At 53.9% G+C, this 25,992-nt stretch overlaps 1 long non-coding RNA gene across 1 annotated transcript; it reads left to right on the plus strand.

Annotated features, from left to right (window-relative positions):
• The first annotated feature begins 12,128 nt into the window (after positions 1 to 12,128).
• On the plus strand, positions 12,129 to 16,430 carry LOC135972627 (uncharacterized). The gene is made up of 3 exons (XR_010589106.1): positions 12,129 to 12,271; positions 15,868 to 15,919; positions 16,350 to 16,430. It is a non-coding gene; the product is annotated as an uncharacterized LOC135972627 (long non-coding RNA).
• The last annotated feature ends 9,562 nt before the right edge of the window (positions 16,431 to 25,992 follow it).

Below are 25,992 nucleotides of genomic sequence, written 5' to 3' on the forward strand. Positions count from 1 at the left end.
GACCCCAGTACTCAGCAGAATGACGGCTACTGGCTCCAGCTAAACAAAAAGGTGACAAGACTGTTAGTGTAAAACCAAGGGCATTTGCTCTCACGTCTCTGTCTTCCTTCCATAATGGGACGAGTTGCAAGATAGCTGGTTCATTACATCAGCCACGGCATTAATGACCTTTTCCCTTTCTTCTGATTAGCCTCCCATCTCTGATACAGTCTTTGTGACCTTGTAGGAAGAGATGGAATCTGGATGATGGGGATGGATCACTTGATAAATTGCCCTGTTCTGTTCATTCCTTCTGAAGCATCTGGCACTGGCCACTGTCAGAAGACGGAATGCTGGGCTAGATGGACCACTGGTCTGATCCAATATGGCTGTTCGTATGATCCAGGCCTCTAGTTCCCCTTGGACAGTTAAATAAAACCCTTCATCTCTCCATCCATTGACATTATATAATCTCACTTTTCTTTAGACACTTGGGCCAGCACTTTCAAACATGGATGTCAAAAGTTAGGTACCTAAATCCATACTTCTTCTTCAACGCTTAGCCAAACGGTCGGCCGTAGCAATTGTTCACCATTGATCCGTTCCTGTGCTTGACGGGCCGAGAGCCCAACATCGGAATAGACTTGAGGCACCCATGTAATAGGGGGCCTGCCTTTGGGCTGCCTGCACCCCTTGATTGGTGGAATTGTCTCTCGGATGTTACGAGCCACTCAAAGAACGGCGTTCACCGGAACGTCTTGTGGCATACTCTCCACATGTCTGAAAAGCATAAGACGCCATCTGCGAACAGTGGCCCCAGTAGTCTGTAGACGGGAGCGACCATAAACATCTGCTTTACAAATGAAGTCGTTCCACTCTATGCCCAATATACAACGTTGGCATTTTATGTGGAAAGCCTCCAGCTTTGCCCACTCTGAGTGGCGCAGTCCCAATGTTTCGCAACCGTACAGCAGTACAGAGAGGATACAGCTCGATTAGATCCTGAACTTGGTTGTCGTGCCGAGATGATGTTGATTCCGTATTCATTGTAAACGACCCATGGCAGAGGCTGCAATGCCACACTCAGGCACCTAAATAAATGGCCTGACCTTTCTCAAATGCTGAATACCAAGAACTCGAATCTGCCGAAGCCGTGGCTGTTCAGCTCCTCTGAAAATCAATCCACTCGTTGAGATGCCTGAATATGAATGTTAGTGCCAGACTTTGGACAGTGACATAGGAAGACATTGGCCTGAGCCTAGGCATGGACTCTCATCCTACAATCCAGCCCCTCAACAGATACATCCCAGCTTCTGACTGTGAGCCATTCAGCTACAATGGGGAGGCCTAGATGCTGTAAGTGAATTAACATGTAATGATAGATAGACAGATAGATAGTAGAAGCTATTCTTTCTACCATCTGCCGTACGGATTTGCTCTGTAGAGCTTGCTGTCCCTGTTACTCATGGGTATTTATGTTCCAGAGCCCCACATGAGAGAGGGAAGGATTTCAGGCCCAAGGCCCAAGTGGGGAAGGAAGAAGCACACGCTCACCTCAGTTGCCTTCTTTGCTGAGGTAAGTTTTGTTGACTTGTTGAACTGAGATTGCAAAGCGTTGCTCAGTCCCATATTCTCACAACTGGCAGTGCTCCATATATATGTCTGGGGCACCTTGAAACCTCATTTCTCTCACGTCTCTGTCTTCCTTCCATAACAGGATGAGTTGCAAGACAGCTGGTTCATTACATCAGCCATGGCATTATTGACCTTTTCCCTTTCTACTGATTAGCCTCCGATCTCTGATACATTCTTTGTGACCTTGTAGGAAGAGATGGAATCTGTGCATTAGCCCTCTCATGCTATGGAGCCACGAGAAGCTTTGACAGCAGAAGTAGATGCAGTGTGGACTAATCTACGAGGGACTAACAGGTTCATGCCATATAGCAGGCCTGCACAACATACGGCCCGCGGTGGCGTGCCTGCCCGCCGACAGGAGCCAGCAATGCGGGCGGCTGAGTCCAGCCCAATCAGAGCTGTGGTGGCGGGGCTTTCAGGCGCCCCCTCCGACCCAATGCCGGCGCCGGCGCAAGGATATTTTTGCACCCTCGTGTGCCACCGCCCCCCCTACCCCAAACAGAACACAGGCATGGAGCCCTCGCGCCCTGCCGCCCCCCCCCCTGCCCCAAGCGGGACACGGGCACGGAGCCCTCGCGCGCTGCCGGCCACCCGCCCCCCGCCCCAAGCGGGACACGGGGATGGAGCCCTCGCGCGCCTCCACCCGCCCCCGCCCCAAGTGGGACACGGGGATGGAGCCCTCGCGCGCCGCCGCGCCTCCACCCGCCCCCGCCCCAAACGGGACACGGGGATGGAGCCCTCGCGCGCCACCGCGCCTCCACCCGCCCCCGCCCCAAGCGGGACACGGGGATGGAGCCCTCGCGCGCCGCCGCGCCTCCACCCGCCCCCGCCCCAAGCGGGACACGGGGATGGAGCCCTCGCGCGCCGCCGCGCCTCCACCCGCCCCCGCCCCAAGCGGGACACGGGGATGGAGCCCTCGCGCGCCGCCGCGCCTCCACCCGCCCCCGCCCCAAGCGGGACACGGGGATTGAGCCCTCGCGCGACGCCGCGCCTCCACCCGCCCCCGCCCCAAGCGGGAAACGGGGATGGAGCCCTCGCGCGACGCCGCGCCTCCACCCCCCGCCCCGCCCCAAGCGGGACACGGGGATGGAGCCCTCGCGCGCCGCCGCGCCTCCACCAGTCCCCGCCCCAAGCGGGACACGGGGATGGAGCCCTCGCGCGCCGCCGCGCCTCCACCCGCCCCCGCCCCAAGCGGGACACGGGGATGGAGCCCTCGCGCGACGCCGCGCCTCCACCCGCCCCCGTCCCAAGCGGGACACGGGGATGGAGCCCTCGCGCGACGCCGCGCCTCCACCCGCCCCCGTCCCAAGCTGCACACGGGGATGAAGCCCTCGCGCGACGCCGCGCCTCCACCCGCCCCCGCCCCAAGCGGTTCACGGGGATGGAGACCTCGCGCGCCGCCGCGCCTCCACCTCTCCCTGCCCCAAGCGGGACACGGGGATGGAGCCCTCGCGCGCCGCCGCGCCTCCACCCGCCCCCGCCCCAAGAGGGACACAGGGATGGAGCCCTCGCGCGCCGCCGCGCCTCCACCCCCCCCGCCCCAAGAGGGACACGGGGATGAAGCCCTCGCGCGCCGCCACGCCTTCAAACCCCCCCACACCGCCCCAAGCGGGACACGGGGATGGAGCCCTCGCACACCGCCGCGCCTCCACCCGCCCCCCCGGCCCCAAGCAGGACACGGAGCCCGCGCGCGCCGCCTTCCCTCCCCACTGCCCCAAGCAGGACACGGGCACGGAGCCCTCGCCCCCACCCAGCAGGACACAGGGCTCTGCCACCGCCCCCGTCCTGAGCGCTTTTTGGCCCACCCCCCCCCGGGACTCCTGCCCCATCCAACCCCCCGCGTTCCTTGATGCCCCCCCCGGGATCCCTCCCCATCCACCCCCTTCCCTGTCCCCTGACTGCCCTCCGCCGCCCCATCCAACTCCTCTCCTGATTCCCCATCCAACCACCCCTTCTCCCTGTCCCCTGACCACCCTTGGAACCCCTGCCCCTGACTGCCTCCCACCGCCCCATCCAACCCCTGCTCCTTCCTGACTGCCCCCCGGATCCCTTGCCCACATTCAATCCCCCTGTTCCCTGCCATCTGACTGCCCCGACCCCTATCCAGCCCCCCACCACCCCCCTGAACTCCCCTGCCCTCTATCCAGCACCACCTCCCTGCTCCCTTACCGTGCTGCCTGGAGGTGGCTGGCGGCGCTACAGCCGCGCCGCTCGGCTGGAGCCGGGCCACGCTGTCACCGCGCAGTGCCTGGAGCACCGAGTCAGTCTGAGCTTGCAGCCCCCCCGCTTCCCGCCAATCAGCTGTTCGCGCAGGAAGCCTGGGAGGGCTGAGAAGCAAGCGGCGGCTTCGCGCTCAGGCCCAGGGAGGCGGAGCAGAGGTGAGCCGGGGCGGGGAGCGGTTCCCCTGTGCGCCCCTCCCCCCGGGTTACCTGCTGTGGCGCGGACGGCTCCCCCCACCCCAGCTCATGTCCGCTCCGTCTCCGCCTCTCTGGGAATGAGCACGAAGCCGCCACTTGCTTCTCTGCCCTCCCAGGCTTCCCGCGCGAACAGCTGATTCGCGGGAAGCGGGGGGGAGGGGAAGAAGCGGAGCGGAGTGTTCAGAGGCGGAGGCGGAGCGGAGGTGAGCTGGGGCCAGGGAGCGGGGCGGAGAGCTGGAGCACCCATGGGGTCTGCTCCTAAGGCACCACTTTTGGATAATGTGCTCAGGGGGAGCAGCCGCTCCCTCTGCTCCCCCCCAGCTACGGTCCTGGGCATTTCAACTTACCGGTTGTTAAATTTAGAAGCCCTTTTAGAACCGGTCCCGCGCAGGACAACTGATTCTAAAAGGGCTTCTAAATTTAACAACCGGTTCCCGCGAACCAGCTCCCGCTCACCACTGGAGACTCCCCTTGCCGCTCTCCCCCTAGGAGCCAGAGACCTCCCAGCAGGGCTGGTGAGTGCGGCCAGGGAAGGGGGAAGGGTGTGGTGGAGTGAGTGTCTGGGAGGTGTGCGGGGGGTGCTGGGCTGTGAGGGTGTGGAGGGCGCTGGGCAGTTGGGGAGGTTTGTGTGTTTTGGGGTGCTAGGCAGTGGGGGCCTGTTGGGGGGTGCTGGGCAGTGAGGGAGATCTGTGTGTGTCAGGGCACTGGGGGTCTGTGTGGGACATTGTTTAGTTGTGGTGGTGGGGCTGTGGGGAAGGGCACTGGGAGGGAGGGAGGAGAAATCTGTGTGTATTGGGAAACTAGCGAGTGGGGTGCTGATGTGTATTAAGATGTGCTGATGTGATGTGGGGTGCTGATGTGTATTAAGATTTACCAGCTGGATTGAGGACTGATAGATTTGGACAGAGTTTATATTGAATGGGCAAATGAAAAAGATCGCAGGGAAAAACAGTAAGGTTAGTTTAGCAGTCTTTGACATTTCGACCAATAAAGAAATTAAAATGCATTTGTAATTACATATCTTATTCTTGGCTGATAATCATTTATTGATATTTTTTAGGAAAATTTTCCATTTAAAACACAAACTTTTGTTTTTCATTTTTTACTTATGATGTCTCTATCTGAAAACCCATATAAATTGACACAAATTGCAAATTAAAACTTTTTAAATGTATAAGCGTTTTATTCACTTGGGCGCATTTGCCTCATGGCACACAAATTTGAACTCTGCTTCAAAAATTTGCACAGAAGAAATTTTTCTTTTAGTTTAATTATACTATCTTAGGAGCCCGCTATAACATAGTACCAAGGTTCAATACAAAGTCATATAAAAGTTATACAAAAATGCATAATGCAGAGATTTATCTACAACTGCATTGATTGACTGCTGTGTGCAGTAATATAGTGACCCCTGGACCTACAGGCTTCCACACACCGTCAGTGCCTTGCTAGTGTGCCATGCGCCGTGAGATATCTCTTCTCTTTGTGTGTGACTGTGAGTGTTTCCCTTGTGTGTGAATTTATTCAACAAAATCTTGAGCTTCATAATGGATACCATGAGTGAAAGAAAAAGAGAAAAATAGAATCAGAGCACAGAGTTTTCAACACTGAATGGACGAATAAATACTTATGTACTATTTCCAAAGACAAAATACTGTGCCTCGTGTGTCGCGAAACATTAGCCGTTCCGAAAGAATACAACCTTCGGTGGCACTTTGAAACTAAGCATCCCAATCTCGCCAAATTGAGCCCAAATGAAAAAATAATTAAAGCAGCCAGTTTAGCGAAAAACCTTAGTAGAGAACAGCAAATTTCCAAGGCACTGATGGTGTGTGGAAGCCTGTAGGTCCAGGGGTCACTATATTACTGCACACAGCAGTCAATCAATGCAGTTGTAGATAAATCTCTGCATTATGCATTTTTGTATAACTTTTATATGACTTTGTATTGAACCTTGGTACTATGTTATAGTTTGCAATCTTTTTCATTTGCCCATTCAATATAAACTCTGTCCAAATCTATCAGTCCTCAATCCAGCTGGTAACTCTTAATACACATCAGCACCCCACATAGAACCCCCCGCTCGCTAGTTTCCCAATACACACAGATTTCTCCTCCCTCCCTCCCAGGGCCCTTCCCCACAGCCCCACCACCACAACTAAACAATGCCCCACCCAGACCCCCAGTGTCCTGACACACACAGATCTTTGAGTGGGAGTTCCATTGGAGGAGAAGGTACCTGTATTTGCGTCTGTCTTTGTATTGCTTGTATGTGTAGAGGCCTGTAGGGGCAGCGCGCTGGGCGGGCAGCTGAGCCCTGATTGGGGGCGGAGCTTGGCTGAGGAGAGGGCCTATAAAAGCGGTCTATAGCACACCCCAAGCCTGGATATGGACAGAGAACTCATTAACGTTTTTAGAGAAGTAAATACTAATAGGAACTGTGTAATCATGGGAGACTTTAACTTCCCAGATATAGATTGGGGAACAAATGCTAGTAACAATAATAGGGCTCAGATTTTCCTAGACGTAATAGTTGATGAATTCCTTCATCAAGTAGTTGCTGAACCGACGAGGGGGGATGCCATTTTAGATTTGGTGCTGGTGAGTAGTGAGGACCTCGTTGAGGAAATGGTTGTAGGGGACAACCTTGGCTCAAGTGATCATGAGCTAATTCCATTTAAACTAAATGGAAAGATTAACAAAATTAAATCGGAGACTAAGGTTTACGATTTCAAAAGGGCTAACTTTAATAAATTAAGGAGACCGGTTAGGGAAGTGGATTGGACTAACATATTTAGGGATCTAAAGGCGGAAGGCGCCTGGGATTATTTCAAGTTGAAGTTGCAGGAGCTGTCAGAGGTGTGTATCCCAAGAAAGGGAAAACGGTTCGTAGGCAGGAGATTTAGACCGAGCTGGATGAGCAAGCATCTCAGAGGGGTCATTAAGAAAAAACAGGAAGCGTACAGGGAGTGGAAGAGGGGGGGGATCAGCAAAGAAACCTACCTTATTGAGGTCAGAGCATGTAGAGATGGAGTGAGAAAAGCCAAAAGCCGAGTAGAGTTGGATCTTGTGAGGGGAATTAAAACCAATAGTAAGAACTTTTATAGCCATATAAATAGGAAGAAAACAAAGAAAGAAGAAGTGGGACCGCTTAAGACTGTAGATGGAGTGGAGATTAAGGATAATCTAGGCATGGCACAATATCTAAATGAATATTTTGCATCGGTATTTAATGAGGCTAATGAAAGGCTGAGGAATAGTAGAAGTGAGACGGATGGGAATAAAGGAGTGGGCATTGACATTACCGTATCCGAGGTAGAAGCCAAACTCGAACAGCTTAACGGGACTAAATCGGGCGGACCGGATGATCTTCATCCGAGAACATTAAAAGAACTGGCGCGGGAAATTGCAAGCCCGTTAACGATAATTTTTAATGAATCCATAAACTCGGGGGTGGTACCGTTTGACTGGAGAATAGCTAATGTGGTTCCTATTTTCAAGAAGGGGAAAAAAAGTGACCCGGGTAACTACAGGCCTGTTAGTCTAACATCTGTAATATGCAATTTTTCTTGGAAAAAATTTTGAAGGAGAAAGTAGTTAAGGACCTTGAGGTCAATGCCAATTGGGACAAATTACAACACGGTTTTAAGAAAGGTAGATCGTGCCTAACCAACCTGATCTCCTTCTTTGAGGAAGTAACAGATTTTTTAGATAAAGGAAATGCGGTGGATCTAATATACCTCGATTTCAGTAAAGCGTTTGATACGGTACCGCATGAGGAATTATTGGCTAAATTGGAAAAGATGGGGATCGATATGAAAATCCATAGGTGGGTAAGGAACTGGTTAAAGGGGAGACTGCAGCGGGTCGTACTAAAAGGTGAACTGTCAGGTTGGAGAGAGGTTACCAGTGGAGTTCCTCAAGGTTCGGTTTTCGGTCCGATTTTATCTAATCTATTCATTACTGACCTCGGAACCAAATGTAGGAGTGGGCTGATAAAGTTTGCGGATGACACAAAGTTGGGCGGTATTGCCAATTCGGAGAAGGATCGGGATATCCTGCAGGGAGATTTGGATGACCTTGTAAACTGGAGTCATAGTAATAAGATGAAATTTAATAGTGAGAAGTGTAAGGTTATGCATTTAGGGATAACTAACAAGAATTTTAGTTATAAACTGGGGACGCATCAGTTGGATGTAACGGAAGAGGAGAAGGACCTCGGAGTCGTGGTTGATCGCAGGATGACTATGAGTCGGCAATGTGACGTGGCCGTGAAAAAAGCGAATGCGGTCTTGGGATGCATTAGGCGAGGTATTTCTAGTAGGGATAAGGAGGTGCTGGTTCCGTTGTACAAGGCACTGGTGAGACCTCATTTGGAGTACTGTGTGCAGTTGTGGTCTCCCATGTTTAAAAAGGATGAAATCAAACTGGAACGGGTACAGAGAAGGGCCACTAGGATGATCCGAGGAATGGAAAATCTGCCGTATGAAAGGAGACTCGAGGAGCTCGGTTTGTTTACCTTAACCAAAAGAAGGCTGAGGGGGGATATGATTGCTCTCTTTAAATATATCAGAGGGATAAATACCAGGGAGGGAGAGGAATTATTTCAGCTCAGTACTGATGTGGACACTAGAACGAATGGATATAAACTGGCCGTCGGGAAGTTTAGGCTTGAAATTAGACGAAGGTTTCTAACCATCAGAGGGGTGAAGTTTTGGAACAGCCTTCCAAGGGAAACAGAGGGGGCGAAAGACCTCTCTGGCTTTAAGATTAAGCTTGATAAGTTTATGGAGGGGATGGTTTGATGGTATACAGTGATTTTAGTCAATAGGTCAATAACAATGGTCAATGATGGGATATTAAAAGTTACTACAGAGAACTTTTCCAGGCGGTCTGGCTAGAGAATCTTGCCCGCATGCTCGGGGTTCAGCTGATCGCCATATTTGGGGTCAGGAAGGAATTTTCCTCCAGGGTAGATTGGCAGAGGCCCTGGAGGTTTTTCGCCTTCCTCCGCAGCATGGGGCAGGGGTCGCTTGCTGGAGGATTCTCAGCGACTTGAAGTCTTTAAATAATGATTTGGGGAGTTCAACAGCTAAGTCAAGGGAGAGAATTCTTCCAGGAGTGGGTGGGTCAGGTTTTGTGGCCCGCATCATGCGGGAGGTCAGACTAGATGATCATAATGGTCCCTTCTGACCTTAGAGTCTATGAGTCTATGACATCTCCCTCACTGCCCAGCACCCCCCAACTCGCCCCACTGCCTAGCACCCCACAACACACAAACCTCCCCCACTGCCCAGCGCCCTCACACCCTCACAGCCCAGCACCCCCCGCACACCTCCCAGTCACTCACTCTACCACACCCTTCCCCCTTCCCTGGCCGCACTCACCAGCCCTGCTGGGAGGTCTCTGGCTCCTAGGGGGAGAGCGGCAAGGGGAGTCTCCAGTGGTGAGCGGGAGCCGGTTCGCGGGAACCGGTTGTTAAATTTAGAAGCCCTTTTAGAACCAGTTGTCCTGCGCGGGACCGGTTCTAAAAGGGCTTCTAAATTTAACAACCGGTAAGTTGAAGTGACCAGGACCGTAGCTGGGGGGGAGCAGAGGGAGCGGCTGCTCCCCCTGAGCACATTATCCAAAAGTGGCGCCTTAAGAGCCGACCCCATGGGTGCTCCAGCTCTCCGCCCCGCTCCCCGGCCCCAGCTCACCTCCGCTCCGCCTCCGCCTCTGAACACTCTGCCCCGCTTCTCCCCCTCCCCGCCCTGCTTCCCGCGAATCAGCTGTTTGCGCGGGAAGCCTGGGAGGGCAGAGAAGCAAGCGGCGGCTTCGTGCTCAAGCCCAGGGAGGTGGAGGCGGAGACGGAGCGGAGGTGAGCTGGGGTGGGAGGAGCCGTCCGCGCCACAGCAGGTAACCCGGGGGGAGGGGCGCGCAGGGGAACCGCTCCCCGCCCCAGCTCACCTCCGCTCCGCCTCCCTGGGCCTGAGCGCGAAACCGCCGCTTGCTTCTCAGCCCTCCCAGGCTTCCTGCGCGAACAGCTGATTGGCGGGAAGCGGGGGGGCTGCAAGCTCAGACTGACCCGGTGCTCCAGGCACTGCGCGGTGGCAGCGTGGCCCGGCTCCAGCCGAGCGGCGCGGCTGTAGTGCCGCCAGCCACCTCCAGGCAGCGTGGTAAGGGAGCAGGGAGGGGGTGCTGGATAGAGGGCAGGGGAGTTCAGGGGTGTGGTGGGGGGCTGGATAGGGGTCGGGGCAGTCAGATGGCAGGGAACAGGGGGATTGAATGGGGGCAAGGGTCCCGGGGGGCAGTCAGGAAAGAGCAGGGGTTGGATGGGGCGGTGGGAGGCAGTCAGGGGCAGGGGTTCCAAGGGTGGTCAGGGGACAGGGAGAAGGGGTGGTTGGATGGGGAATCAGGAGAGGAGTTGGATGGGGCGGCGGAGGGCAGTCAGGGGACAGGGAAGGGGGTGGATGGGGCAGGGGTCCCGGGAGGGGCATCAAGGAACGCGGGGGGTTGGATGGGGCAGAAGTCCCGGGGGCGGGAGGTGGGCCAAAAAGTGCTCAGGACGGGGGCGGTGGCTGAGCCCTGTGTCCCGCTGGGGGGGGGAGGCGGGCAAGGGATCCGTGCCCGTGTCCCGCTTGGGGCAGTGGGGAGGGGCAGCGGCGCGCGCGGGCTCCGTGTCCCACTTGGGGCCGGGGGGGGGGGGAGCGTGGAGGCGCGGCGCCGCGCGCGGACTCTGTGTCCCGCTTGGGGCGGGGGGCGTGGAGGCGCGGCGGCGCGCGAGGGCTCCATCCCCATGTCCCGCATTGCTGGCTCCTATCGGCGGGCAGGCACGCCACCAGGAGCTGCCCCAGGAAGCGCCGCCACGCCAGCCTCGGGACTTTGTGTGCGTGGGGTTTAGAATCCCCCCATGGGCCGCACAGTGAGCCCAAACGGGCCGCATGTGGCCCACGGGCCGTATGTTGTGCAGGCCTGGTCTTGTGGCATACTCTCCACATGTCTGAAAAGCATAAGACGCCATCTGCGGACAATGGCCCCAGTAGTCTGTAGACCGGAGCGACCATAAACATCTGCTTTACAAATGAAGTCGTTCCACTCTATGCCCAATATACAACGTTGGCATTTTATGTGGAAAGCCTCCAGCTTTTCCCACTCTGAGTGGCGCAGTCCCAATGTTTCGCAACCGTACAGCAGTACAGAGAGGATACAGCTCGATTAGATCCTGAACTTGGTTGTCGTGCCGAGATGATGTTGATTTCGTATTCATTGTAAACGACCCATGGCAGAGGTTGCAATGCCACACTCAGGCACCTAAATAAATGGCCTGACCTTTCTCAAATGCTGAATACCAAGAACTCCTCACTCGAATCTGCCGAAGCCGTGGCTGTTCAGCTCCTCTGAAAATCAATCCACTCGTTGAGATGCCTGAATATGAATGTTAGTGCCAGACTTTGGACAGTGACATAGGAAGACATTGGCCTGAGCCTATGCATGGACTCTCATCCTACAATCCAGCCCCTCAACAGATACATCTCAGCTTCTGACTGTGAACCATTCAGCTACAATGGGGAGGCCTAGATGCTGTAAGTGAATTAACATGTAATGATAGATAGACAGATAGATAGATAGTAGAAGCTATTCTTTCTACCATCTGCCGTATGGATTTGCTCTGTAGAGCTTGCTGTTCCTGTTACTCATGGGTATTTATGTTCCAGAGGCCCACATGAGAGAGGGAAGGATTTCAGGCCCAAGGCCCAAGTGGGGCAGGAAGAAGCACACGCTCACCTCAGTTGCCTTCTTTGCTGAGGTAAGTTTTGTTGACTTGTTGAACTGAGATTGCAGAGCGTTGCTCAGTCCCATATTCTCACAACTGGCAGTGCCCCATATGTATGTCTGGGGCACCTTGCATCCTCATTTCTTGACCTGTAAGTGGGGTGGCCTGGGGTTTATGTAAAAGGCAGGGATTGTGTTGAAACCATAATCATCCAGATACTTCTGAGGAAATCCCTCTGGAACACTGGAAGTAGCGTAGCATTCGGCCATCAGTCCCTTGGTAATTTGCCAGATTGTGACTGCGTTTGATTTCCCGTGAGATGTCTTGAAAACTGCTCTCTTTGTTGAGAGGCTGAACCTCTGAAAGTTCGCCCTGGAGAATGTAAGCATTGACAGGAGAGCCGTTGTGTTGATTCCCTAGGGCGCACTGTCCAGCATGCCGGCAGACAGACCCAGATCAGGAGGCCTGGACTTGGTACGTGAACGTAAGTAATATCCTTAGGTTAGTGCAGTGAGGAAGCAGAGGTCCCAGGGTGTGGGTCAAGGAGATGGCAATGGGGACGCAGAGGCCCTGTCATGGCACCAATGGGGTCTAATTTGTACTGTGTGCTTTGGTCATCCACTGTGTGATGATCCTCTTCTGTAATGGGCGCCATCGGCCTGTTGTAATGGCTCCAACACCACCCTCCTCCCAGCCCCAGGAGAGGGAGGTGTTTCCAAGGGAGAGGGGGCATGGCTGCGGCATCCCCGAGGCTTCTCTGCTTTATGCTGGGGGCTGGCCCAGTGGCCAGATGGCCTCCAAGTTGGTGGGGGTGGCACACAAAAGCGGCTTTCAGGCACATTCCCACGCAGCTGCCAGGATCTGCACTGAGCCTAGGATCTGCAGAACCAGATCACAGGCTGGGCCTCAAGGCTGGCAGGTTGGCAGATGCTGCACTGAGCAGCAGAGTTACTCTGTATCCTGAGTCAGGAAGCTTTTCTGCTGCTTCGCTGATCAGAGGAGCCTGGTAGTTAAATGAGGCAGGAAGATACACCTGGTTAATGCAAAGACACAGATGGAGCCCTGGAAGCCCGTATTTCCTGGGGTTTAGTCAAAGAAGATCAGGCCTGGGCAATATGACTTGACAGTCCTCAGCAAGGACTCATCAGAGAGACCCTCAGATGTAAAGAGGGAGGAGGTGGGGGATATTGGGTACAAACTCCCCAGATCCAGTTCCTTAGTCCGGGATCTGAGTGAGGGCGAGACCAGCCCGTCAGTCAAAGGAAATAGTGGACAGTGAGATGGTTATAGGCTAAGCCTAGAGACGCAGGAATGAGTCCAACCCCTCTTTGTTCAAGGTGGCCTGATCCAAACAAAGCTCACGGAAGTCAGTCTCTCTGTTGTCTTTAATGGGCTTTGGCCCAGGCCCATGGAGAAGGGAATGTGTTCTTTGAGCCCTACAAAGGACAGAGCAGAGACCATTTTCATCATTAATAGTGTGATGATTGAGCTGGAATAAAGCTAATCCAGGGTTCCCCTTTCTCTGCTGTTGCTAAACTTCTTTTTTCCTTGTTGATCCCCCAACACACGAACTGCTGGGCACCGCCAAAGTCCACAAAGAGGAGAAAAGAGGGAGGAGCTGCTAAAATTCATGGCTGAGGATGGACCAAGTAACCTTTGACCCTGGCTAGCTCATTATGCGTTCCACAGGGGACCCTTATTACATAACAGTACAGTGATTGGCCAGCCCCAGGCTGGCAGGATAAACCCAGAGCACAGCAACCTCTGTCCTCATGACTGAAATGGGCTAGTGCCACTAGACTGGGCCATGCCTCCTTCACCTCTATTACGCAGCAGTAGGGGTGTGAATCACAGCAAGGAGATCAAAGCTCTGTAGAGCTAGAGACAAGCTCTCTCCTCGCCACCTTTCATATGGCAATTCTCACCCTTTCCCCACCCCCACCCTCCCACACACACACACATTTACAGAGGAGACTCTAGACAAAATACAGCAAAGGGCGAAATAACTGGTCCCTGGACTGTGGGAGGAGAGTTATGGGCAGGGAGTGAGGGAGCTGATGGCAAGGGGAAGGCTCCGGGCGCGTGTGGTCCCGGTGATCAGCGAGCCTACGGGAGTTATTCACATTCTCAGGAGGCCGGGACAATTGCTTAAAACTAAGACAGGAAAGCTGGAGGCAAGACCACGTTAACCATGAAAGCAGCCTGTCGGTTTGCCTGGGACGGGGACAGTCCAGCTCACAGCGTAGTTCTCCTACAGTCGCTCTGGACTGACTCTGGCTCTTGTCCCCACTGAGTCTCCCACCCCAGCCACCATGCGCACATGAGCCCAGGGCGATTCTGAGGAGACCCCTATTTTCTGAACAACGGCTTCAGGAAGGACCTGGCTGGCTGGGAAAGCACAGAGCACTACAGAGCCGGCTGGGCCCTTCATGTTTTTCAGCCTGTCGGCATATTGGATTCAGACTAATTCTCAGGCTGAACTCTATTTAGAACAGGTACCTTTGTTCCTTCCTGCGCTAACGTCACTCCGCTTTGGGGGAGAATAAGGACAAAGGCCTATTAGAGATCTGTAGAAAGCCGATCTGGGAGACAGATTCTTCCACAGCTGCTACTGTGAGATTCTGACAGCTTCCTCTGAACTATCGGGTGCTGGCTGCTGTCAGAGATGGGGTCCTGGACTGGCTGGAACTCAAGTTTTGATTAAGTCTGCTAATGCCTATAGCTAGTCCTTCACTAGTCAGTACCAGACGCCAAGAACCAGCTCCTCGGATGGTGCAAATTGGCTTAGCACTATGGACGGCAATGGAGCTCTGCAAATTCCCACCAGCTGAGGATCTCTAGCCCTGCAGCATCAGTGACTCAGGACACTGGAGTGTGTTGGCCGAGGCTTTGAAATGATCATGGCAGTGAGAGATGGGCTCAGACTGGAAACCCCAAACCCAGCACTGGTGGACTTGGGGACGCTGAGATCTGGATCCGGAGCCAGAGCTGAATGATGTGGCTTGGGGCAGTCGCTGATTACAATAACCCCTGGTGTGTAGCTGGGCTGTGTGCACTGCACGCTGGGTTCCCAACTGCAGGATTTGACTAGTAGCCTTTTAAAAAAAAGGGTTTTGAGGTGCAGAAGGACAAGGAAAAATGTGACACCCTGTCCCAGACCCTGAGCTATTTCTGTGGTACAGGGGTCCCTTTACGAACACAGCAGCCATCTCCATACAGTAGCTAACAACAACAAAAAAAGCTTCCATGATCCTTAAATCCTCACCCTGTCCCTCTTCCATCCTGCACTGTCCTTTATTACACAAAGGCCTTGTCTACACTTACGTCAGCACGTAGGGTGCGTGTAGCTCCACGTGAAAGGCTGTGGTAGGGAGGGCAGCCAGGCTCAGCTCGGGGAGCTGCCGGTGCCGTTCCGCACTGCCTCCCCGCACCAGAGCCTTTCCCCACTGGAATCTTTCACTGCCATGGGGAAAGGCTCTGGCAGCGGGGAAGGGGCAGGACTCTACCCTACTAAATATAGCAGTGTAGACACGGGAGGCTCTGCATGGGCATGTAGGGTGCATAGCCATAGGGTTCAAGCGTCTCTTTACTTGCCTTAGCCAGGCCTCACCATCTACACTGCTGTTACACCCGTGCTAGCAGGGTCGAAATAGCCCCAAGTGTAGACCTACCCAAAGCAACCACCTCTGTTCCTGGAGTCCTAATTGACTGCGCTTGAAGAGGCTTGGGGATTGCAAAGGAAGGCAGGGTCCAAGTTAACACCCTAGCCCAGCAGCAGCCCCTCTGGTGGGAATTCGTCCTGGGCTCACTGCAAGGAAACAGTTCCCCCTTAGTTAGGACTCTGTATTGTTCTTCCAAAAAAGTAAGGCAGAAACAAGTCATGTAAGCCACTCACCACAGGGTGGCGCTGATGCTCTGCCTCCCCTACGTTTTTCTCCTCCTAGGTCCCTTTGCAGCGGATCAGATTATGTCCCGTCTCTGTGCCCATTGATGCAGTCTGAGTAGCAGGAGCCCTTCAGCCCCACGGTGACATGGGCTGTTATGTGTTTGAATGATTAATCCTTCCTCTTCCTATTCCAGGCCAGAAGGGCTGAGGTGCTGTTTCCCGAGGAGCTGTTCCAGGACTAGCGAGGTAAGCACAGACACGGGCCGGGCACTACAGCTCTAGGTACACCCAGGAGCGCCGCCAGCGTTTTTGCCGCCCTAGATGGCGGAAGGTCCCGCCCCCGAAATGCCGCCCCCGACAGGCGGCAGAAGGTCCCGCCCCCGAAATACCGACGACAACGGGGGCAGCCGAAGATCCGGCCGCCGCGGTCGCCGCCCCCCAAATGTTAGCGCCCAAGGCAACCGCCTAGATTGCCTAATGGGTTGTGCCGGCCCTGGGTACACCCCTGTAACCCTAGAGGGGCAGGAAACGTGGTCCTTTCAGGTGGAAACGATGGTCGTTTTAATATGAGTGCAGAGTGTTTAGATGCAAGCTGGATGGCTAGAAACAGAGAGTTCGGAAGATCAATATGTAGCTGAAGATCATTGTTTTTACTGTGTTTTTCCCCCTCTCATAGGAGCCTTTCCAAGCGTCACAGAAGGACGGGCCAGAGTTAACATGGCATCGAGTTGTTTGTTGCATAATAAAGCTGCTGCTGATTTCCAAGTGTGTGCGGCCAACTTTCCTCACTGTGCACTAGGCCGCGTGTAGCCATGTGACTGAGATGTCGGCCTTCTCTTTTCTGGGCACTGCACCTTTAATAGTAGAGGAATCGTGCTGGCTGCCAGCATCCTGTCTAGGGTTGCCAGGTGTCCGGTTTTCGACCGGAACACCCGCTCGAAAAGGGACCCTGGCGGCTCCAGTGAGCACTGCTGACTGGGCTGTCAAAAGTCCGGTTGGCGTGGGGCTGGCAGGCTCCCTACCTGGCTCCACGTGTCTCCCCGCAAGCAGCGACATGTCCCTCGGCTCCTAGATGGAGGGACGGCCGCAGCCCCATGCACAGCCCCCACCCCGAGCGCTGGCTCCGCATCTCCCATTGCCTGGGAGCCGCGGCCAATGGGAGCTGCAGGGGTGGCACCTGAGGGTGGAGACAGCGGGCAGAGCTGCCTGACTGCGCCTCCGCCTAGGAGCCAAGGGACATGTCGCCCTTTCCCTGGAACCGGCTGAGGTAAACACCACCCAGAGCCCGCACTCCAAATCCCCTCCTGCACCCCAACCCCCTGACCCAGCTCTGAGCCCCCTCCTGCACCCAAGCTTGGGGATTGGTCCTGCTTTGAGCAGGGGGTTGGACTAGATACCTCCTGAGGTCTCTTCCAACCCTGATCTTCTATGACTCTGATTCCCTCCCAGAGTCTGCACCCCCCCAACACCCTACCCTGCACCCCAAGCCCCTCATCCCCAGCCCCACCCCAGAGCCCGCACCCCTAGCCGGAGCCCTCACTTCCCCCACCCGTCATCCCCAGCCCCACCCCAGAGCCCACACCCCCAGCTGGAGCCCTAACCTCCTCCCGCACCCCAACCCCCAGCCCCAGCCCTGAACCCCATCCCGCACCCAAACTCTTTCCTGAAACCCACGCCCCACCCCCCTGCCGCAACTTGGACCCTCCTCCTGCACTCCAAACTCCTCGTCACCAGCCCGGAGCCCACACCCCCAGCTGGAGCCCTCACCCTCACCCTCACACCCCAACCTCCTGCCCCAGCCCGGTGAAAATGAGGGAGTGGAGTGAGGGTGGGGGAGAGCGAGCGACAGAGGGCGGGGAGAATGGAGTGAGCGGGGGTGGGGTCTCGGAGACGGGGCGGGGCAGGGCCTCGGTGATGGGGTGGCAATGGAAGGGGCCTTGGAGAAGGGTTAGGGCAGGGATGTTTGGTTTTGTGTGATTAGAAAGTCAGCAGCCCTAACGCTGACTTTCGGGGGCAGGGGGCAAAGCCGGGGGGCCTGCTGTAGTCTGATCAATGGCTGGAGTTCCAAGTGGTGCCTGTTGGCTCACAGTGGAGCAAGTTCAGCCTTTCCTTTCGAAAACTCAGCCGGGCATTTTGAAGGAGAATCTCAGCTTTCTTCTTCCTTTCTTTCAAGTGAGTCGCTCTAGATTTTATGGCTGTGGGTAAATACTTGAAAATGTGAACTCCAAAGGCTCAAAAACCAGAGAGCAAATCATTTATTGATTTATTAACCTCATGATTTGGGGAGGACATGACATAATTTTTGAACATGGGGTGTTGGCCCTACTGCCTCTGCGTCTAACCGTTGGCAGGGGGAAAGGTACTTCCTCCTCGTGGGTTGCCAATTTAGGTTGGACGTATTCCTGAAGGTTTCATAACATGACATAATCCTTAATTAAAGATTAATCTTGAATTCATGGAGACACCAAGCCAATCCTGGAGGCTTGGCAACCCTACCTGCAGCACAAGCTGCCTTCTCTCAAGAAGAAACACCTACAAGCGACGTCCCCCAGCTCTGCCCACTCTCTGTTTTCTTGCTCCATTTTATCATTCTGTCTTCATCACAAATCACCCTTTCCCCTGCCCTGTGGGTCATTCTATCTGTTCCTCTTCCTTGCCTGTCTCTCTCCCTCCATCTTTGTTCCTCGTTCTCTGGTCCCACCTGTTTCCTCCCTCCCTTGTTCTCTACCTCATCTTCTGCTTTGCCCACCCTTGATTCATCTCCTACCTAGAAATTTAGCCAGGAGAGTGGGGGTAACCCCCCAATTCTGGCAAAAAGTGGTGTGGGATCTTCAGCAACGACCCCTGATTGGGATCTCAGTTTTACGGCTCCTCCGGCAGGTGGTCCAGCAGCAGAGCGCCCCTAGCCCCACTGGCTCAGTATTGACACAAGGGACCTCCAGCTCCTGCATTCCAAGCAGTGCAGGCTGGAAGATTCATAGTTGGCCAGGGGGAAATCAGACCAAATCTGAGTGACATTTGATGAGGAGGTAAACAATCATGAGTTAAAAGGTCTTGCAAAAACAAATCCTCAGGTGCCCGCAGATGCTCCTACACATTGGCATTCTCTGACATCACGGCCTGCTCCTGTTCCTCCTCCTGGTCATGTGTAGATAAAAGCCTGAAACACTTGGAGAGCTTTAATTTTCTCTGCCCCATGCAGAGGTAACAGGATAAATGATCCACACCTCTGCTTACTTCTCTGTGCGGAAAACACCTGTTCTGCATTGCTCGAGCCACAGGGTGACTCATGGGAATGCAAACGTTCTCACTGACCTCCCGAGAGCCACATCAAACACGGAGCTGTGGCAGGAAACAAACCTACCAGACTGTAGGTCACGGCAAGTTCGGCTCTGGACTGTATTTCACCTGCAAACTGTTAACAATACAGGCAGCTCCAGAGGGAGTGCCACCAAAACACCCCCGGTTCAGTTTTGTGTTTACAAGAGCAACTAAGGACACGGACAATAACAGACCCAGAGCTAGGTTCTTGACACTACTGGTTTCCTAGGGCATAGGTTTCTGGCCCTATGCCCAGTGCAATTCAAATCTGTTATTATTATTATTTATTTGGATTTCAGTAGAACCTAACGGCCCCAGTCCATTGTGCCAGGTGCTGTATATGTGTTTGTTATTTATATTACCATACGATTTAGGCGCCCCAGTCATGGACTAGGCCCCATTGTGTCAGGTGCTGCACAAACACAACACAAAAGACAATCCCTGCCACGAAGAGCTGACAATCTATCAAGGGGATCAATCTTCACACTGTGCACAGTCTCTTCACAAGCACACAGTCAACCTGTGGAACTCCTTGCCAGAGGATGTTGTGAAGGCCAAAACTATAACAGGGTTCAAAAAAGAACTAGATAAATTCATGGAAGATTAGGGTTGCCACCCGGCCAGTCCGAGTTCTGGCTTGTGTGTCCAGGTGCCATTTGACAAGACCTGATATCTGGGTTTTTTGGATGTGGAGTGGAAGAGGTGGATCAGAGGGTGTGGTCTGGGAGAGAGGTTTATCTCACGGTGACACTAACACTTTTGACTGGCTGGCCAGGAAGTACCGCCCCCTCATATCTGAGGACTTCCTGAAACAATCAGAAACACAGATGGACTGGGGCTGCAATTGCTCTCCACCAGTCCCACCTCTGGGACCCACTTCTGGGATTCACAGCATGGCAGTCAGCACGTCCCAGAGCGCATGTGGGTGTCCAGCACCATGGGGCTGGAATTCCGCTCTTGCCCATCATAAATGCCAGCTGCCACGCTGCCGCTGGAGGGATTAGGAGCATTTAGATCCCAGGCTGTGATTAGGTCGCTGACGTTCCTTTGTACAGACTAACACCTTTCACCTGGGATTCGGGGCAGGACGGCTAAGGGCACAGCCGCAGAATGCGCCTGGTCCAGTGAAGCTGCCTGCAGAAAAGAGCATCTGCGTGGCAAGGAATGGCTTAACTGGGCAGGGTAAGGACGCGACAGGTGAAGCCTCTGGTATGGCACTCGAGGTGGATATGTTCCGTATGCGGCTCCTCCAATACATTACGTAAAGAAGAACCCCACGGACTAGACAATGCCATATAGGCACAACCCTGGTAAAGTTTTATGAATGAAACAATATTCATTCATAAAAACGGTTACCCCAATAACTGGCTAATTAACAGTTAAAATGCTTGTTAAGAGCATAGCTGATCAATCAGCTGCCTTTGTGAGTTTCACCATCAATCCAATTCCTGCTTAAATCACTGAGACTTGCACTGCTTCAGTATTGTCATTTCTGTTCACCATTTATTACACTTGCCTACAGTGTAACTTCTGTTCACTGTTTGCCATCCATTATACTTGTCTATATTGTAACTTCTGTTCCCTGTTTGCCATATTGTCATTCAAACCCCATTTTAAAACGCTTACTCCATTTTGTAAGGGCTTGCTGCAACCTTCAGTTTTGCAAACCCTGCTGTAATCTTATTAGTTTAGTCAGGGCCGGCTTTAGGAAGTGCGGGGCCCAATTCGAACATTTTCGGCGGGGCCCCGACAGGGATGACTTAAAAAAAAAAACACGTAAAAAACACCTTTAATTTCTTCCATGTATGATTTACTTTCCATAACTATATAAATAATAACAAAATTATATATTACATACATTGCGTAATGTATGCGGATGCATGCTAAGCCTACCTAAAGTTATTGACACACACCCCAGGACCCCTGCCCCATCCAACCACCCCTTCTCTCTGTCCCCGACTGCCCCTAGAACCCCTGCCCCTGACTGCCCCCCAACGCCCAACCCAACCCCTGCTCCTTCCTGACTGCCCCCCCAGGACCCTTACCCCATTCAATCCCCCTGTTCCCTGCCCTCTGACTGCCCCGACCCCTATCCATCCCCCCACAACCCTCCGAACTCCCCTGCCCTCTTCCAACACCTGCTCCCTGCCCCCTTACCGCGCTGCCTGGAGCCGCTCGGCCGGGTCCGGGTCTGGGCCGGGTCCGCTCGGTCCGGGCTGGGTCCAGGGCCAGGTCCAGGTCCGGTTCGGGCCCGCTCAGCCAGGGCCTGGGTCCGCTCGGTGTGGGCCGGGTCCGGGCCGGATCCGCTCGGCTGGGTCCGGGTGTGGGCCGGAGCCGCTGGGCCAGGGCCGGGCCGGAGCCTCTCGGTCCGTGCTGGCGCCGCTTGGCTGGGGCCAGCGCCGCAGGGCCCGAGCTGAGCCGGGCCATAGCCGCTCGGCCGGGTCCACGTCCGGGACAGGGCCGGGCCAGAGCCTCTCGCGGGGCCCGAGCCAGGCCGGAGCCACTCAGCCGGTTCTGGGTCTGGGTCCGGGCCGGAGCCGCTCAGCCGGGACTGAGACCGCCGCCACCGGGCCGAGCCAGGGCCACTCGGCCGGGACTGGGCTGGGGGTGTTCGGCCGGGGGGCCAGGCCAGAGGGAACCGCGCGCTCGGCCAGGGCCGGACTGGGCCTCACTGAGCCTCCCTGGAACTCTCTCTCCTCGCATCCCCGCCCCCCGCTGCTTACCTCCTGCCTGCTGTTTGTTTTCAGGCTTCCCACGAACATCTGATTCGCGGGAAGCAGGGGAGGGGGAGGAGAAGGTGGGCGGAGCGTTCAGGGGAGGAGGGATAAGTGGGCCGGGGGCGGGGTGGAGCGCTGCGCGGGGCCCTCTAGGCGCGGGGCCCCATTCAGGGGAATCGGCCGAATCGGCCTAAAGCCGGCCCTGAGGCTGCACCGTGTTATTTGTGCTTTGTGGCATGACTGTAATCCACATTCAGTCTGATCCCTGTGTGCCCTAGCTCATTAATAGACAAACCCAAGAGATATACCTGAGTTACACTTCAGACAAGGTGTAACCCTTCTGCCAGGTGGAGCTGGCAGCAACCAGGGCTGGGATCAGTATCTAGGGGTTCCTTTTCAACAAGACAACACAGAACTGGCTCGAGCCCCCACCCAGGAACCTGGGAAAATTCCACACCACCCCTGGGTGCCTGAGAGGCAAAACTTCCCCACTCGCAAGCACAGAGTCTGAGTGTAGAAAATAAACTTTTAATGAAAGGAGGGAAGTCACCCAGCATGAATTAAGGGAAATGGCACAAGCAGGATTCATAAACATAAAACTGAGCAGGACACCCACCCCAGAGCGCGTGGGGCAGAGCCTTCCGCCTCGTGTTCTACAACCAAAAGTTCCTTTTCTGTGCCCCTCTCTGCTCCCTCACCATACCCCGCTCACAGGGGTTGTCCTTGGTCAGTGAAGACCCAGGGGCAGAGGTGCATCTGTGTGAGTTCACCTCCCACCAGCAGAAGAAAGCACCTTGCTTGCTCTGCCATCTGAGCGCTTGCTCTGGCTGGTTGCCCTACCAGCGGTGGTTCCTCTCCGCTGGCTGCCCCGCCAGCCACTTGTTCGCTGCGCCCGCCGGCCACCTGCCTCTCTACTGGTCAGTCTCTTAATGATTTTCAGCTTTTTGCAGGCTGGGTAGAAACACAACCCCACCACAAGTGATTTCAGCTCTTATTTAAGCACTTAAATAATAAAGGCTTTTAAGAGAGCCTATTTAGCTCTGTCTTTGAACAGTGGGAAGGACCAAGTTAAACCAAACCAGGGACCCTGTGGAAGAGTCTACCTTTTTGGCTGGGACACCTGGCATTTGAGACCCTGGCTTAATGAGGTCTTTTCAGCTGAGGGTGACTAAGCACAGTTCTGCTCCCCTTCATTCATACAACAACATTGATAACTACATCTCACTACCCCTGCTTTCAGTACTAAAGTGATTTGTAACCCAACACCAGCCAAAGTGGATCACTTTGAGCAAACAGCTGGATATCTTGGCAGAGTAGGTGTGTTCATGTAAATACAGTTTGCTACTGAAGTCTCTCCCCTCCCAGCTAGCTGTCAGGAGAGATCTCATTCAAACCCTGCTTACATAGGTATCCCTGGGGATGGGAACTCAACTGGTAACACTACAAGCTCCCATTTACCTACATGTGCCATACAGAGTCCTTGAATGCACCTTCGCCCCTAGGTATAAAACTGGTCTGCTATTAAACACCTTTTTCAAAACATAATTATTATTAAACATAGGGATGAAGGATGGTCTTCTGATTACAGCACCGGGCTGGGAATCAGGAGATCTGAATTCTATTCAGGGCCTGCCCATCAGCCTCCTCGGTGCTCTTGTACACAAGTCACTTAGCAGCTTCATGCCTCAGTTTCCCCACCTGTAAAAGTGGGTAATAACAGCTAGCTGATAGGAGTATCGTGTGGCTTAATATAGCCATGATTTTTGAGATCTTTGGATGGCAGCTGATACAGAAGTGTTGTTATGCTTTCCTTAAGGGGGTATCGGTCATCTATGGTGCTTATATGGCCTCCATCACCATAGCAACTGAGAGCCTCGCAATCTTTAATGTATTTATACTCAGGACACCCCTGGGAGGCAGGGCAATGCTATTATGCCCATTGCACAGTGCAGATCTGAGACTCAGGAACTAAGAGACTTGCCCAAGGTCACACAGGAAGTCTGTGGCAGGGGAGGGACTTGAGAAAGGATGTCACCCTTGGTGTCCTGGCTAAGTTCCAGTTTGTGTAGTTAATGGTCATTTATCTCCTTATATTTTCCTTGACGTTTCATATGGATCCACCATTCCTAAAATGTTAGGTAGTGTTGCCCTGTGCTGTGAAATAACTGCCATGTTACACCCCAGAACTGGCTGTGTTTCGGTGGTGGTGGAACAGATACCTGCTGTACATGCTGTCTGGAAAGCTCTTTGGATTCTTTGAGCAAATGGGAACAATTATTCATAAACATTCCTCCCCTGACGGCTGTTGGTCAAACAACGACAGGTCAAAATTGCATTGGTGCTTTAAGTAAGCTGAGGCCACAAACTCATTTCACCTGTGATCTCCGCCAAAGTTGAAACGACTGGGCCATCTGTTTAAAAACTAGTGTGAGAACAGAAAAACATGTGAGCAAAGAATTAAACCAAGGTGAAGGAATCTATTGAACTATGTTGTCTCCTAATGATTTTGTTCTCAGCAAGCTGTCTTTTCCCCCTTACATTATTTTGGGATCGTGGGGGAGGAGAATTTGGTAACCTGTTTTGAATAGAAACAAAGATGAAAGCCTCCATGTCAGGACAGGGGGAGCTGGCAGTTGGCAGGGGCGGTTGGAGGACGTCAGGCCTGATGATGCATTACTCATTTGAGCTATCTGTCTTGTGCATGGACTTTTAAGACAAGTACTCATGGGTTAATATCAGCTGGCCTAAGAAAATCCCTGATGCCCCAGCTAACTTCTGCCTAATAACCCAGTAACAATCCAGTGGCCACCCAGGATATGTGGCTGTAGATTTGTTACACTGGCAGGACTGAGTGTAGGTAAAACCCAGACTCGGGAGCACAAGTTTTTCCTAAAAAGAGGAGTGTGCAATGAACTAGCTCGTATGTCTAGGTACCACTGTCTTCTATGGGATGGAATTGCTCAACTCTTTGTCATAGGCCCTATAGTGCTGTAAGCAGAGTCAGGATAAGCTCTACCCTGACATCTGGTGGTGAATTATGGCGAGGGTGGAAAAGAACTTCAGGAGCTGAGCCATTGGCGGGGGCAGCTGGAGCGGTTCATGGGACGGCTGGTGGAGTGGAGCGGCTGGCAGAGCTGAGCAGTTTGCGGGGACGGCTGGAGGAGCGGAGCGCTGTGGCGCGGTGCGGCTGGTAGAGTGAAGCCATCCGTGGTAAAGGCTGCAGCAGAACTCCACGGAGAGGTGGGACAGTAGGCCTCGGACCACGTAAGTTGTCTCTTAGCATCCCGTGTGCCCCCCCCATTTCCGCCCAGGCTGGGAGGGGGGGGGGGTAAAACTCTGCAGATAACCTTTTGAACTCTGAGGTGGCACTGACCAGGGACAGAGACTTTGGGGTTGTTGGACTTTGGGGTGATTGGACTTAAAACCCTGAGGGGAAAAGGACACTGCCAAACTGACTTGGAGGTGGGTCTTTTGCTCATGGTTTGTGTTATGAATCCTGTTTGTGGTGTTTCCCCAACATAATGCCGCATTGTTTCCCTCCTTTATTAAAAGGCTTTTGCTACACTCAGACTCCGTGCTTGCGATAGGGGAAGTATTGCCTCCTAGAGGCGCTCGGGGGGCGGGGGGTGGGGTGGTGGTATGTAATTGTCCCAGGTCACTGGGTGGGGGCTCGAGCCGGTTTTGCATTGCGTTATTGAAACGGAAACCCTAGATACTGAACCCGGCCCTTGTTGCTGCCAACTCAGAGGGGCAGAAGGGTTACAGTGCTAACATTCATGGAGATTCTCCTTTCGTTCGAGTGGTAAGGGCCTGGGCTTTTTGAGTAGGAGGATCTGAGCTCTATCACAGTTGTCACTGAGGTATCCCGGTGCTCCTGGTACGCAGCGCAGTGACATAGGCAGACATGGATTTGCTACAGTAGAATAGAATAATTTGTCTGGGGGGATTGCTGTCATACCACCCCCTACCCCAGCAATAAAACATACTGCAGGTGCTCCCTGTCCCTCTTGGGAACCATTTTCCTCTGCTGCAGCTAGCGACCATGATGCCGAAGTAAGGAGAAGTTCAGCTCTGTCCAGCTCCCAGGGGGTTAGACTCACAGCCCCCGCGCTCCTCTGGCGAGAGCTAACAAGCTGGCACTCGATCCATCGTGAACTGAATTCTGTGCTCACGCTCATGATGGACTAGCTCGTGCTGGGCCCTGCTTTGTTCTTTAGCCCTGGGGATGTTTGACACCGGGCTGCAATAGCCGATGGAATGGAGCCAGCACAGAGATTAGAG

The sequence above is a fragment of the Chrysemys picta genome, chromosome 1, assembly GCF_011386835.1.
Source record: "Chrysemys picta bellii isolate R12L10 chromosome 1, ASM1138683v2, whole genome shotgun sequence".
In the NCBI taxonomy this organism is placed as follows: domain Eukaryota; kingdom Metazoa; phylum Chordata; order Testudines; family Emydidae; genus Chrysemys; species Chrysemys picta.